Here is a 13606-nt window from a genome sequence, read left to right on the forward strand (position 1 = left end):
GGAACTTGGGGATACTATTGCCCCCCCAAAGCAGCGTTTACGAAGTGTTAAAAAAAATTGTACCCATCAGGAGATGGAGATGCTTGTGGATGAGGTAAATATAAATTTCACCTCCCTTATTAAATGTTAACAAAGTTTCCCCAACGTTTATGAACTTTATCCTATGGCTACTTTTCCATTTGAAATGGCTTTCCTTCTTTCGGGCTAACTTTGACACTTTTGCAGCCTTTATTTAAAAAAAAACACAAAGGTTGCGCACATATGTTAACATAGCTTATTTAAAAAATAAAAAATAAACATAATGGACTGTGGATGTTACTCCAGTGTTTAAAATTGAGGGTGACTCCAGCTGTTGCCAAACTATAGCTTCCATCATGCCTAGTCAACTAAAGACTGGCTGGGAATGCTGGGAGTTGTAGTTTTTCAACAGCTGGAGGCACTCGGTTGGGACAAAATGATCTAGATCAATTCCCCCTACCCTGGGTCTCGTCAGCTGTAGCAAAACTACATCTCCCAGCATGTCCGGATAGCCAAAAGCTGTCCGTCCATGCTGGGAGTAGTAGTTTGGCATCATCAGGAGGCTCTCTGATTGGGAGACAATGTAGAGCACTTTCCCCAACCCAGAGGCTCTTCAGCTGTTGCAAAACTAAAACTCATAGCCTGTCCGGATAGCCAAAGGCTGTCGGGGCATGCTGGGAGTTATAATACTGCAGTAGCTGGAGGCACTCTAATTGGCCAACAATGCTCTTGAGCACCTTCCTCTACCCTGTGGCTCTTCAGCTATTGCTGCAGTACAACGCCAAGCATGCCTAGATAGCCTCAGGCTGTTCGGGCAGGCTGGGAGTAACCGTTTGGCAACAGCCGGAGGCACTCGGAATGGGAAACAATACTCTAGAGCACTTTACTCTATCCTGTTGCTCCTCAGCTGGTGCCAAACTACAAACTCTTGCATGCCCAGATAGCCAAAGGCACTCCGGACATGCTTCTAGCTGTTTTGAGATCAGGTAGACCACCTTCACCTACCCAGGGTATTCTTCAGCTGATGGAAAACTACAACTCCCAGCATGGCCGGATAGACAATGGCTGACAAGGCATGCTGGGCATTGTAGTTTTGCAACAGCTAGAAACACCATGATTTGGAAAAAATCTAGAGTACCTTTACACAACCTGCGGCTCTTCAGATGGTGCAAAACTACAACGCCCATAAGGCCTGTCTAGAGCAAAGCTGGCCAGACATGCTGGGAGTTGAAGTTAAGCAACAGCTGGAGGCACTCTAATTGCAAAGCAATGCTCAAGAGCCCTTCCCCCTACCCTTGGACTCTTGAACTGTTGCCCAACTACAACTACCAGCATGCACGAATAGCCAAAGGCTACACGGGCATGCTGGCAGTTGGAGTTTGGCAACAGCTCGAGGCACTCAGTTTAGGACACCATGCTCCACAGCAGTGGTTCTCAAACTTTGGAAGAACTGTAGTCCCTGAGGTTGAGAGCATGTAAGCGGGTACACCTTGAGTGAAATTTGGCACGCTAAGAGTACCAGCGGACCAAATAATCCCTCTAAATAATGAATTTTCTGATGATGTGTGGCAACCTATTAGAGAAATTCCCCCAACAATAGTTGGCATTAGCTTCCCCCACATTAGTAGGCAGTACAGTTCCACAACTATAGTTGCCAGTATAGTTCCGCCACAAGAGTTACCAGTATAGTTCTCACATAATAGTTTGCAGTCTAGTAACCCCATGATACAAGCAGCATAGTCCCCCCCCCAATAATAGGCAATATTTTCCACCAACATAGTTTGCAGTATAGTTCACACACAATAGTTAGCAGTAGAGTTCCTCCACAAGAGTCGGAAGTAAACTTCCTTTAAAAAAAAAAAAAAAAAAAAAAGCCTGTATACTTCACCCACAATAGTTGGCAGTATACTTTCCCAACAAGAGTTTGCAGTATGTTCGCTCACAATAGTTGGTAGTATAGATCCCCTACAATACTTGGCAGTATAGTTCCCCCACAATATTTGACAGGATAGTTCCCCCACAATAGTTTGCAGAATATTTGCCAACAATAGTTAGTAGTCTTGATCCCCTACATTACTTGGTAGTATACTTTACCCACAATATTTGGCAGGATTTAGTATAGTTGGTAGTATAGGTCCCCCACAATGGTTGGTAGTATTTTTTCACATACAATAGTTGCTAGTCTAGATCCCACACAATAGTTGCTATTCTTGTTCACCCACCAAGAGTGGGTAGTATAGTTTACCCAAAAATAGTTGGCAATATAGCTGACAAACAATAGTTGGCAGGATTGCTCACCTACAATAGTTTTCTGTATATTCCCCTGCAATAGTTATTAGTCTGGCTCCACCACAATAGTTGGTAGTATACTTCAACCACAATAGTTGGCAGTGTATTCCCCAACCAGAGTTGACAGTATAATACCACACAATTTCTTGGCAGAATATTCCCCCACAATAGTTGACAGTATATTCCCCCACAATACTTGCCAGTATAGTTACCCCACAATAGTTGTTTGGTATCTACATATTTTGTGACCTGTAACTCCACACCTTGGGGATCACAACTGTCACGTGGGATGGTAAACAGACTTACCTATGACATTTTAGCATTGCTGTGCGCCCGCCTGGCTCCTGATTTTGCCTGCCTGGCTCCTCACAGTCTAACACCTGTGTCTTGTTCTTTTGTGAAGCAGCACTTCCAGAAGCAACGCACATGTCGCCTGTCCGCCTCCATACGTGATTAAATCAAAAAAGGCAAACTGAGATGAGCCAGAACGGAAGCTTCTTGTGGCTGGCGTCCGTTTCGGCTGACAAAAATGAGGGAGATGTGTCCACGCTTCACCCCACGGAACAAAACTAAGTTCAAACACTATGATTAACTGTACACCTACTCTACTGACATTGCACAAAACACTGCAGCATTTTTCTTAAAAAATATCTTGCATTGTAATCAGCATCACCTACATTACAAGCCTGTGTAACAGGCATAGTGCGTAAGCTGCTGATGAGATATTGTTTTTTTTTACAAAGTATACTTGACATAATTGGAGGACATAGGTAAACCAATTCACAAAAAATAAAGTTATTGCTTCACATCAAGCATTGTGCATCTACCCTTTGATTTTTCCCACCCCAAACTTACAATCGACCTGTAGATTGGAATCCCACAGTGTGCTCCTATGTGCTTTTCTGCTTTTTCCCACCTTCATCTCCAATGACATCGTAAACGTATAACAAGCAGGCCAGCGTCAACGTGAACACCAGAGCATTCACATTCTGCCCCTTCCCTTGTCTCCTTCTGCCCCACATTGGCCCTCATTTACTATTCTAAACCCGACTTGTTTTGTCGTTTTTTTTTGGAGCATCTTTGTCTGCGACATTTTGCAGACATCGTGCGCCAGTCTGCGACACGATGCAACATTTTTTCCGGACGGACTCGCTGTGTATTCTCCCAAACCCGAAAAAGGGGCATAACCCAACATTTCTGAGCTTTCCCACGTGTTTATAAAGGTTTCCAACCCGAATTTGTTGAATTGTTGTGGATTTTTTCTAGACAACTCAGAGGAGTTGGAAACCAAAACCTACAAAACCCACGTGCGACAAACAGGATGCGACATAATAAAAAATACCAGTGAAAAAAAGCAGTCGGGTAAGAAAGCAAGATAGACTTACAACCCGATTTTCTAAGTAAATGAGGGCCATTGTCTATTTTACCACCCACGAAGACAAATTTGGAGCAAAGAATTTGGCACATCACTGCCCCTTAACCCCTTAAGGACCAAGGACGTACCGGTACGTCCTTGGTCCTGCTCTTCTGATATAACGCGGGGTTACACAGTAACCCCGCGTCATATCATGGCGGGCCCGGCGTCATAGTGAAGCCGGGACCCGCCTCTAATAGCGCGCAGCGCCGATCGCGGCGCCGCGCGCTATTAACCCTTTAGCCGCGCGCTCAGAGCTGAGCCGCGCGGCTAAAAGTGAAAGTGAAAGTTCCCGGCTAGCTCAGTCGGGCTGTTCGGGATAGCCGCGGCTAATCGCGGCATCCCGAACAGCTGACAGGACAGCGGGAGGGCCCCTACCTGCCTCCTCGCTGTCCGATCGCCGAATGACTGCTCAATGCCTGAGATCCAGGCATGAGCAGTCATGCGGCAGAATCGTTGATCACTGGTTTCTTATGAGAAACCAGTGATCAACATAGAAGATCAGTGTGTGCAGTGTTATAGGTCCCTATGGGACCTATAACACTGCCAAAAAAAAAGTGGAAAAAAAAGTGAATAAAGATCATTTAACTCCTCCCCTATTAAAAGTTTGAATTACCCCCCTTTTCCAATAAAAAAAAAAACACAGTGTAAATAAAAATAAAAATAAACATATGTGGTATCACCGCGTGCGGAAATGTCCGAATTATAAAAATATATCATTAATTAAACCGCTCGGTCAATGGCGTGCGCGCAAAAAAATTCCAAAGTCCAAAATAGTGCATTTTTGGTCACTTTTTATATCATTTAAAAATGAATAAAAAGTGATCAATAAGTCCTATCAATGCAAAAATGGTACCGTTAAAAACTTCAGATCACGGCGCAAAAAATGAGCCCTCATACCACCCCATACACGGAAAAATAAAAAAGTTATAGGGGTCAGAAGATGACAATTTTAAACGTATTAATTTTCCTGCATGTAGTTATGATTTTTTCCAGAAGTGCGACAAAACCAAACCTATATAAGTAGGGTATCATTTTAATAGTATGGACCTACAGAATACATATCAGGTGTCATTTTTACCGAAAAATGTACTACGTAGAAACGGAAGCCCCCAAAAGTTACAAAACAGCGTTTTTTTTTTCAATTTTGTCGCACAATGATTTTTTTTCCCGCTTCACCATAGATTTTTGGGCAAAATGACTGACGTCATTACAAAGTAGAATTGGTGGCGCAAAAAATAAGCCATCATATGGATTTTTAGGTGTAAATTTGAAAGAGTTATGATTTTTTAAAGGCAAGGAGCAAAAAACGAAAATGCAAAAACGGAAAAACCTCCGGTCCTTAAGGGGTTAAAGCCTACACTCTAAATGTTGCACCCTTTCAACCATCACATTCACATATTGCCCTTTCCCTCTCATTTGTCCACATTCCCCACAGTATCTGTTTAACTCCTTTTCCCCCGTCCGTCACATAATTCCACAACAATCACATTTCATCCCTCCTACCCCTGGTAATATTAACAACCAAGCACCACTCTGTAACCTTAGGCACCCTTTCTCACAATTAACTTCCCACTTAGCCACCCTTGTTATCTTTGGGTCCCTACAATGCCACTGTCACATTCCCATTGATCAAATCCTTTCAATGGGTTTTCCTGCGCTTAGACAACTTATCAACTATCTTAATGATAAGGGATAAGATGTGTGATCAGGGGGGTCCCGCTGCTGGGGACCGCCGCGCTCTCGGCCGAGGAAACCCTTCTTACCTGTTGCATGGAGCTTCAAAGAGCTCCATGCCAGTGTCGTACCATCACAGGTGCAGCGGGTCAAATACGTCATAGCTCCGCCACCTGTGACGTCACGCGACACCCCCATAATACAAGTCTCTTATTATAATACAGTCACATTATTCATCAAACTCCTTAAAATTCTACCCCTTCCCCCCCATTGCCAGTCTCTGAACCCATAATTGCGGCCTTACATTTTTTAACCTTCTGCCACCCCTTGGCATATTTATTCACATCCAAAGCACCAAGACATTCTGCGCCATCCCCCCTTTGTCACCTATTTCCCCCATTTGTACCCTTAGTCACATTTTGACAAAGTCCATCTACCTGAACTCATTCAGGCCCCACAGCCCTAGAAAACAGTTTTTTCAATCTGCCCCACCCTCTTCTTAATTAGGCCCCCTCCCTGTTAGTCACTTTCTCATCCTCCCTCACAGCCTCCTTTTACCCCGTCGCCCACATTGTCCCATTCTATCCTCTTTCCCCCCTTACACCATTCTGCCCCCGCACCTAGCTAGCCACTACTATAGTGTGAAACACGATTTTGGAGATTGACATTGTTTACTATCTGCTCGGGCAGGGGTGCATGTTAGTCCGCAACAAGCTTTCACCCGGGCAGGTCTTCTCACACTTGCTCAAGTCCCGTTGGTCTACACAGTCTAATGGAAAAATCTGCTGTACCTTGTTTTGTTTTTTTTGTTTTTTGTTTTTATTTAATTAATTTAAAAAGTTGGCCAACTTTGCAACCTCTTTAAAATGTAAAAATCATCATGTTAGTCATGTGTATGTTTATATCAAATTTCGACAAGGGATAAATGTTGAAACACAAATAAAAATAATACACTACCTGACTGTAGTAAAGTTTCAAGGTTCCTAAGCCAGGGTTGGGTTAGAGTACATTTAGTCAGTGTTTCTGGTGTTTGCGACTTTTCTGCGAATGTCGCAGTTAGTAAATTCGTGACTAAAGCTAAGTAAAATAAAAAAAAATGCTTTTGTAGTCAAGAAAAAAAATAGCTTTTCGTGATGTTCCGAGGAAAAGTCGCACGAAAAAACACGTAGTCGCAATTGCAACATTTTTGCAACAAATTAGGGGAAAAAATGGGTAAATCGCTTGATAAATGTCCATCTATGTTATTAGAAAGTTAATTTGAGAAACCCCTTGTCACGATTCGGCTTCCAGGTAGTGGATCCTCTGTGTCAGCGAGGGATTGGCGTGGACCGTGCTAGTGGACCGGTTCTAAGAGGCTACTGGTTTTCACCAGAGCCCGCCGCAAAGCGGGATGGTCTTGCTGCGGCAGTAGCAACCAGGTCGTATCCACTAGCAACGGCTCTACCTCGCTGACTGCTGAGAAGGCGTGGGACAGAAGGACTAGGCAGAGGCAAGGTCAGACGTAGCAGAAGGTCGGGGGCAGGCGGCAAGGTTCGTAGTCAGGATGGGTAGCAGAAGTTCAGGTACACAGGCTTTGGACACACTAAACGCTTTCACTGGCACAAGGCAACAAGATCCGGCAAGGGAGTGCATGGGAGGAGGTCAGATATAGTCAGGGACCAGGTGGAAGCCAATTAGGCTAATTGGGCCAGGCACCAATCATTGGTGCACTGGCCCTTTAAGTCTCAGAGAGCTGGCGCGCGCGCGCCCTAGAGAGCGGAGCCGCGCGCGCCAGCACATGACAGCAGGGGACCGGGACGGGTAAGTGACCTGGGATGCGATTCGCGAGCGGGCGCGTCCCACTGTGCGAATCGCATCCCCAACGGCCATGACACCCCCATAATACAAGTCTCTTATTATAATACAGTCACATTATTCATCAAACTCCTTAAAATTCTACCCCTTCCCCCCCATTGCCAGTCTCTGAACCCATAATTGCGGCCTTACATTTTTTAACCTTCTGCCACCCCTTGGCATATTTATTCACATCCAAAGCACCAAGACATTCTGCGCCATCCCCCCTTTGTCACCTATTTCCCCCATTTGTACCCTTAGTCACATTTTGACAAAGTCCATCTACCTGAACTCATTCAGGCCCCACAGCCCTAGAAAACAGTTTTTTCAATCTGCCCCACCCTCTTCTTAATTAGGCCCCCTCCCTGTTAGTCACTTTCTCATCCTCCCTCACAGCCTCCTTTTACCCCGTCGCCCACATTGTCCCATTCTATCCTCTTTCCCCCCTTACACCATTCTGCCCCCGCACCTAGCTAGCCACTACTATAGTGTGAAACACGATTTTGGAGATTGACATTGTTTACTATCTGCTCGGGCAGGGGTGCATGTTAGTCCGCAACAAGCTTTCACCCGGGCAGGTCTTCTCACACTTGCTCAAGTCCCGTTGGTCTACACAGTCTAATGGAAAAATCTGCTGTACCTTGTTTTGTTTTTTTTGTTTTTTGTTTTTATTTAATTAATTTAAAAAGTTGGCCAACTTTGCAACCTCTTTAAAATGTAAAAATCATCATGTTAGTCATGTGTATGTTTATATCAAATTTCGACAAGGGATAAATGTTGAAACACAAATAAAAATAATACACTACCTGACTGTAGTAAAGTTTCAAGGTTCCTAAGCCAGGGTTGGGTTAGAGTACATTTAGTCAGTGTTTCTGGTGTTTGCGACTTTTCTGCGAATGTCGCAGTTAGTAAATTCGTGACTAAAGCTAAGTAAAATAAAAAAAAATGCTTTTGTAGTCAAGAAAAAAAATAGCTTTTCGTGATGTTCCGAGGAAAAGTCGCACGAAAAAACACGTAGTCGCAATTGCAACATTTTTGCAACAAATTAGGGGAAAAAATGGGTAAATCGCTTGATAAATGTCCATCTATGTTATTAGAAAGTTAATTTGAGAAACCCCTTGTCACGATTCGGCTTCCAGGTAGTGGATCCTCTGTGTCAGCGAGGGATTGGCGTGGACCGTGCTAGTGGACCGGTTCTAAGAGGCTACTGGTTTTCACCAGAGCCCGCCGCAAAGCGGGATGGTCTTGCTGCGGCAGTAGCAACCAGGTCGTATCCACTAGCAACGGCTCTACCTCGCTGACTGCTGAGAAGGCGTGGGACAGAAGGACTAGGCAGAGGCAAGGTCAGACGTAGCAGAAGGTCGGGGGCAGGCGGCAAGGTTCGTAGTCAGGATGGGTAGCAGAAGTTCAGGTACACAGGCTTTGGACACACTAAACGCTTTCACTGGCACAAGGCAACAAGATCCGGCAAGGGAGTGCATGGGAGGAGGTCAGATATAGTCAGGGACCAGGTGGAAGCCAATTAGGCTAATTGGGCCAGGCACCAATCATTGGTGCACTGGCCCTTTAAGTCTCAGAGAGCTGGCGCGCGCGCGCCCTAGAGAGCGGAGCCGCGCGCGCCAGCACATGACAGCAGGGGACCGGGACGGGTAAGTGACCTGGGATGCGATTCGCGAGCGGGCGCGTCCCACTGTGCGAATCGCATCCCCAACGGCCATGACAGTGCAGCGCTCCCGGTCAGCGGGACTGACCGGGGCGCTGCAGGGAGAAAGACGCCGTGAGCGCTCCGGGGAGGAGCGGGGACCCGGAGCGCTAGGCGTAACAGTACCCCCCCCCCTTAGGTCTCCCCTTCTCTTTGTCCGGTAACTGCCTCCCCTGGGATGAGGACACCGGGAAAGAATGGAGGGTTTCCTCAACGGCAGGCAGTACAGCAGGAGTGGGAATGGGGAGGGAGGGCAGAGGGCGAGGCCTGGCACGGGGCAGTGTGACACCAGGACGGGGGCCATGGGGAGGCACAGAGGCTTGCCTGACGGGACTGGGAGGGGGGGAGAGGCACTTCCTGTGGCAGGCAGAGTCCCAGTTCCTGATCTCCCCGGTGGTCCAATCAATGGTGGGGGAATGAAGCCGGAGCCAAGGCAGACCGAGGAGGACCTCAGAGGTACAGTTGGGGAGAATGAAGAACTCAATCCTCTCAAGGTGGGGTCCAATAGACATGAGGAGGGGATCTGTGCGGTAACGCACGGTGCAGTCCAATCTGGCTCCGTTGACCGCGGAAATGTAGAGCGGCTTGACGAGACGGGTCACCGGGATGCTGAATTTATTAACAAACAACTCCAAAATAAAATTCCCAGAGGCACCAGAGTCCAAGCAGGCCACGGCTGAGAGGGAGGAGTTGGCTGTAGAAGAAATCCGCACGGGCACCGTGAGACGTGGAGAAGAAGACTTAGAACCAAAAGATGCAACACCCACGTGAGCTGGGTGCGTGCGTGCGTTTCCCAGGCGTGGAGGACGGATAGGGCAATCCACCAAGAAATGCTCAGTACTGGCACAGTACAGACAGAGATTTTCTTCTCTACGGCGATTCCTCTCTTCCTGGGTCAGGCGAGACCGATCCACTTGCATGGCCTCCTCGGTGGAAGGCCCAGGCGAAGACTGCAAAGGATGCTGTGGGAGAGGTGCCCAGAGATCTAAGTCTTTTTCCTGGCGGAGCTCTTGGTGTCGCTCAGAAAAACGCATGTCAATGCGGGTAGCCAAATGGATGAGTTCTTGGAGGTTGGCAGGAATCTCTCGTGCGGCCAGCACATCCTTGATGCGACTGGATAGGCCTTTTTTAAAGGTCGCGCAGAGAGCCTCATTATTCCAGGATAGTTCAGAAGCAAGAGTACGGAATTGTATGGCGTACTCGCCAACGGAAGAATTACCCTGGACCAGGTTCAGCAAGGCAGTCTCAGCAGAAGAGGCTCGGGCAGGTTCCTCGAAGACACTTCGGACTTCAGCGAAGAAGGACTGGACTGTGGCTGTGGCAGGATCATTGCGGTCCCAGAGCGGTGTGGCCCAAGACAAGGCCTTTCCTGAAAGAAGGCTTACTACGAACGCCACCTTAGACCGTTCTGTAGGAAACAAGTCCGACAACATCTCCATATGCAGGGAACACTGAGACAAAAATCCACGGCAGAGTTTAGAGTCCCCATCAAATTTGTCCGGCAGGGACAAGCGTAGGTTAGGAGCGGCCACTCGCTGCGGAGGAGGTGCAGGAGCTGGCGGAGGAGATGGTTGCTGCTGTAGCAGAGGCAGAAGTTGCTGTAACATGGCGGTCAACTGCGACAGCTGCTGTCCTTGTTGGGCAATCTGCTGCGATTGCTGAGCGACCACCGTGGGAAGATCAGCGAGACTTGGCAGCGGCACCTCAGCGGGATCCATGGCCGGATCTACTGTCACGATTCGGCTTCCAGGTAGTGGATCCTCTGTGTCAGCGAGGGATTGGCGTGGACCGTGCTAGTGGACCGGTTCTAAGAGGCTACTGGTTTTCACCAGAGCCTGCCGCAAAGCGGGATGGTCTTGCTGCGGCAGTAGCAACCAGGTCGTATCCACTAGCAACGGCTCTACCTCGCTGACTGCTGAGAAGGCGTGGGACAGAAGGACTAGGCAGAGGCAAGGTCAGACGTAGCAGAAGGTCGGGGGCAGGCGGCAAGGTTCGTAGTCAGGATGGGTAGCAGAAGTTCAGGTACACAGGCTTTGGACACACTAAACGCTTTCACTGGCACAAGGCAACAAGATCCGGCAAGGGAGTGCATGGGAGGAGGTCAGATATAGTCAGGGACCAGGTGGAAGCCAATTAGGCTAATTGGGCCAGGCACCAATCATTGGTGCACTGGCCCTTTAAGTCTCAGAGAGCTGGCGCGCGCGCGCCCTAGAGAGCGGAGCCGCGCGTGCCAGCACATGACAGCAGGGGACCGGGACGGGTAAGTGACCTGGGATGCGAATCGCGAGCGGGCGCGTCCCACTGTGCGAATCGCATCCCCAACGGCCATGACAGTGCAGCGCTCCCGGTCAGCGGGACTGACCGGGGCGCTGCAGGGAGAAAGACGCCGTGAGCGCTCCGGGGAGGAGCGGGGACCCGGAGCGCTAGGCGTAACACCCCTACTTGACAATCTGTCTTTGTACTATTCCCAAGCAGAAATACCTAACCCTCAAACTATGAGGTTTTATATATAAATACATTTTATTACTTTATTTGTTCTTGTTTTGATATCTGACATCTTATACAGTTTTAAACTGTGTGCATTAAAATCCTCTTTTCCATATGGACTCCTCATTTTTTACATTGACTATGTTGGAGAATGATGTCCCTTGGTAGACTTTTCTCGTGTTTGAGAAATATATGCAAGCAAAGGGAAATATTTACCAATTAAAGGGAAAACAAACACACAAACAGGTGGAATTCATTTAAGAGTTCCATTAACTGGATTCATGTTACAGACGCCTTGGAGAATGATCTAAAAGCTATTTTATTAAGTTGACTGAAGGGTATTTGAATATCAAATATCTTCCTTTTATTGTTTCTTGTTCTTGAGAGATTGTAAACATTGCAATATTGTAAAATAATGCTCACATTTAATTCTTAACCTGGTATACTTAAATGGGTTATCCAGGATTAGAATAACAAATATGATTTCTTCCAACTTCTTCAAGTCATGTCTTGTATTGCAGCTTCGTTCAATTGAAGTAAATGGAGAAGTTGTAATACCACACACAACCTGAGGACAGGTTTGGTGCAGTTTTTTTTTAAGGAATATCAGCTCGGTTTTTATGTTCTTGGATAATCCCTTTAACCCCTAAAGGGGTACTCCACTGGAACACATTTTTTTTTTTATTTTTCATGAATTTTTTATGAAATTTTTGAATTTTTCACCAAGAAATGATTCAAGTGTCGACAAAAATTTACCATATACATAAATTAGAATATGTCACGAAAAAACAATCTCTGAATCAAATCATAAGTACAAGCATCTCAGTTATTAAAGGGGTACTCCACCCCTAGACATCTTATCCCCTATCCAAAGGATAGGGGATAAGATGTCTGATCGCAGGGGTCCCGTCGCTGGGGACCCCCGCAATATAGCATGCAGCACCCACCTGTATCTGCTTCCGGCAGTGCTGGAGGTTCTGGCTCCCGACCATGGGAACAGAAGATCGTGACGTAACAACTCTGCCTCCATGTGATGTCACGCCCCGCCCCCTCAATGCAAGTCAGTGGGAGGGGGCGTGATGGCTGTTACACCCCCTCCCACAGACTTGCATTGAGGGAGTGGGGTGTGACATCACATGGGGCGGAGTTGTGACGTCACAATCTTCTGTTCCCCTGGTCGGGAGCCAGAACCTCCAGCGCTGCCGGAAGCAGATACAGGTGGGTGCTGCATGCTATATTGCGGGGGTCCCCAGCGGCGGGGCCCCCGCGATCAGACATCTTATCCCCTATCCTTTGGATAGGGGGTAAGATGTCTAGGGGTGGAGTAGCCCTTTAATGCTTAAAGTGACATTGGTCAGAATTGCAAAAAATGCTCTGGTCCTTAGGGTCAAAATGAGCTAGGTACTCAAGGGGTTAAAATGTCATTTTGTAAATATTGTGGGCTTCCATTTTTATGCAGTGTACTTTTGGGCAAAAATGACACCTTATTTTTATTCTATAGGTCCATGCGGTTACAACAATACCAAAAACTATGTAGGTGTTTATTTTATTTTACTACTTAAAAAAATGTATAACTACCAAAATTAGTATGTTTAAAATTGTCTTCTGTCTTAATTTTCTGCATACGGGGCTATATGAGGGCAAATTTTTTGCGCCGTGGTCTTTAGTTTTTATCGGTACCATTTTTGTTTTGATGGGACATTTTGATCGCTTTTATAAAAATATTTATGGTATATAAAGTGACCAAAATGCCCAATTTTGGACTTTGGCATTTTTTTATGTGTACGCCATCGACCGTGCGGTTTAGCTAACTTTATATTTTAATAATTCAAACATACTCGGCAGTTTACACACTCCGCGGTACCACTTGTGATTATTTTATTATTTTATTTTAAAAATGGGAAAAGGGGGAGGGGGATTTAAACTTTTATTCGGAAGGGGTTAATTCACTTTTATTAACTTTTTTTAACAGTTTATTTATTTATTTTTTTAGCCCCCACAGAGGAGTACTATCAGATGGGAGAGAGCACAGACGGGTGCTATCAGACGGGAGAGAGCATAGAGGAGTACTATCAGACAGGAGAGAGCACAGAGGAGTGCTATCAGACAGGAGAGAGCACAAAGGAGTCCTATCAGACAGGAGAGAGAACAGAGGAGGGCCATCAGACAGGAGAGAGTATAGAGGA

Source organism: Hyla sarda, chromosome 4 (assembly GCF_029499605.1).
Source record: "Hyla sarda isolate aHylSar1 chromosome 4, aHylSar1.hap1, whole genome shotgun sequence".
NCBI lineage: Eukaryota > Metazoa > Chordata > Amphibia > Anura > Hylidae > Hyla > Hyla sarda.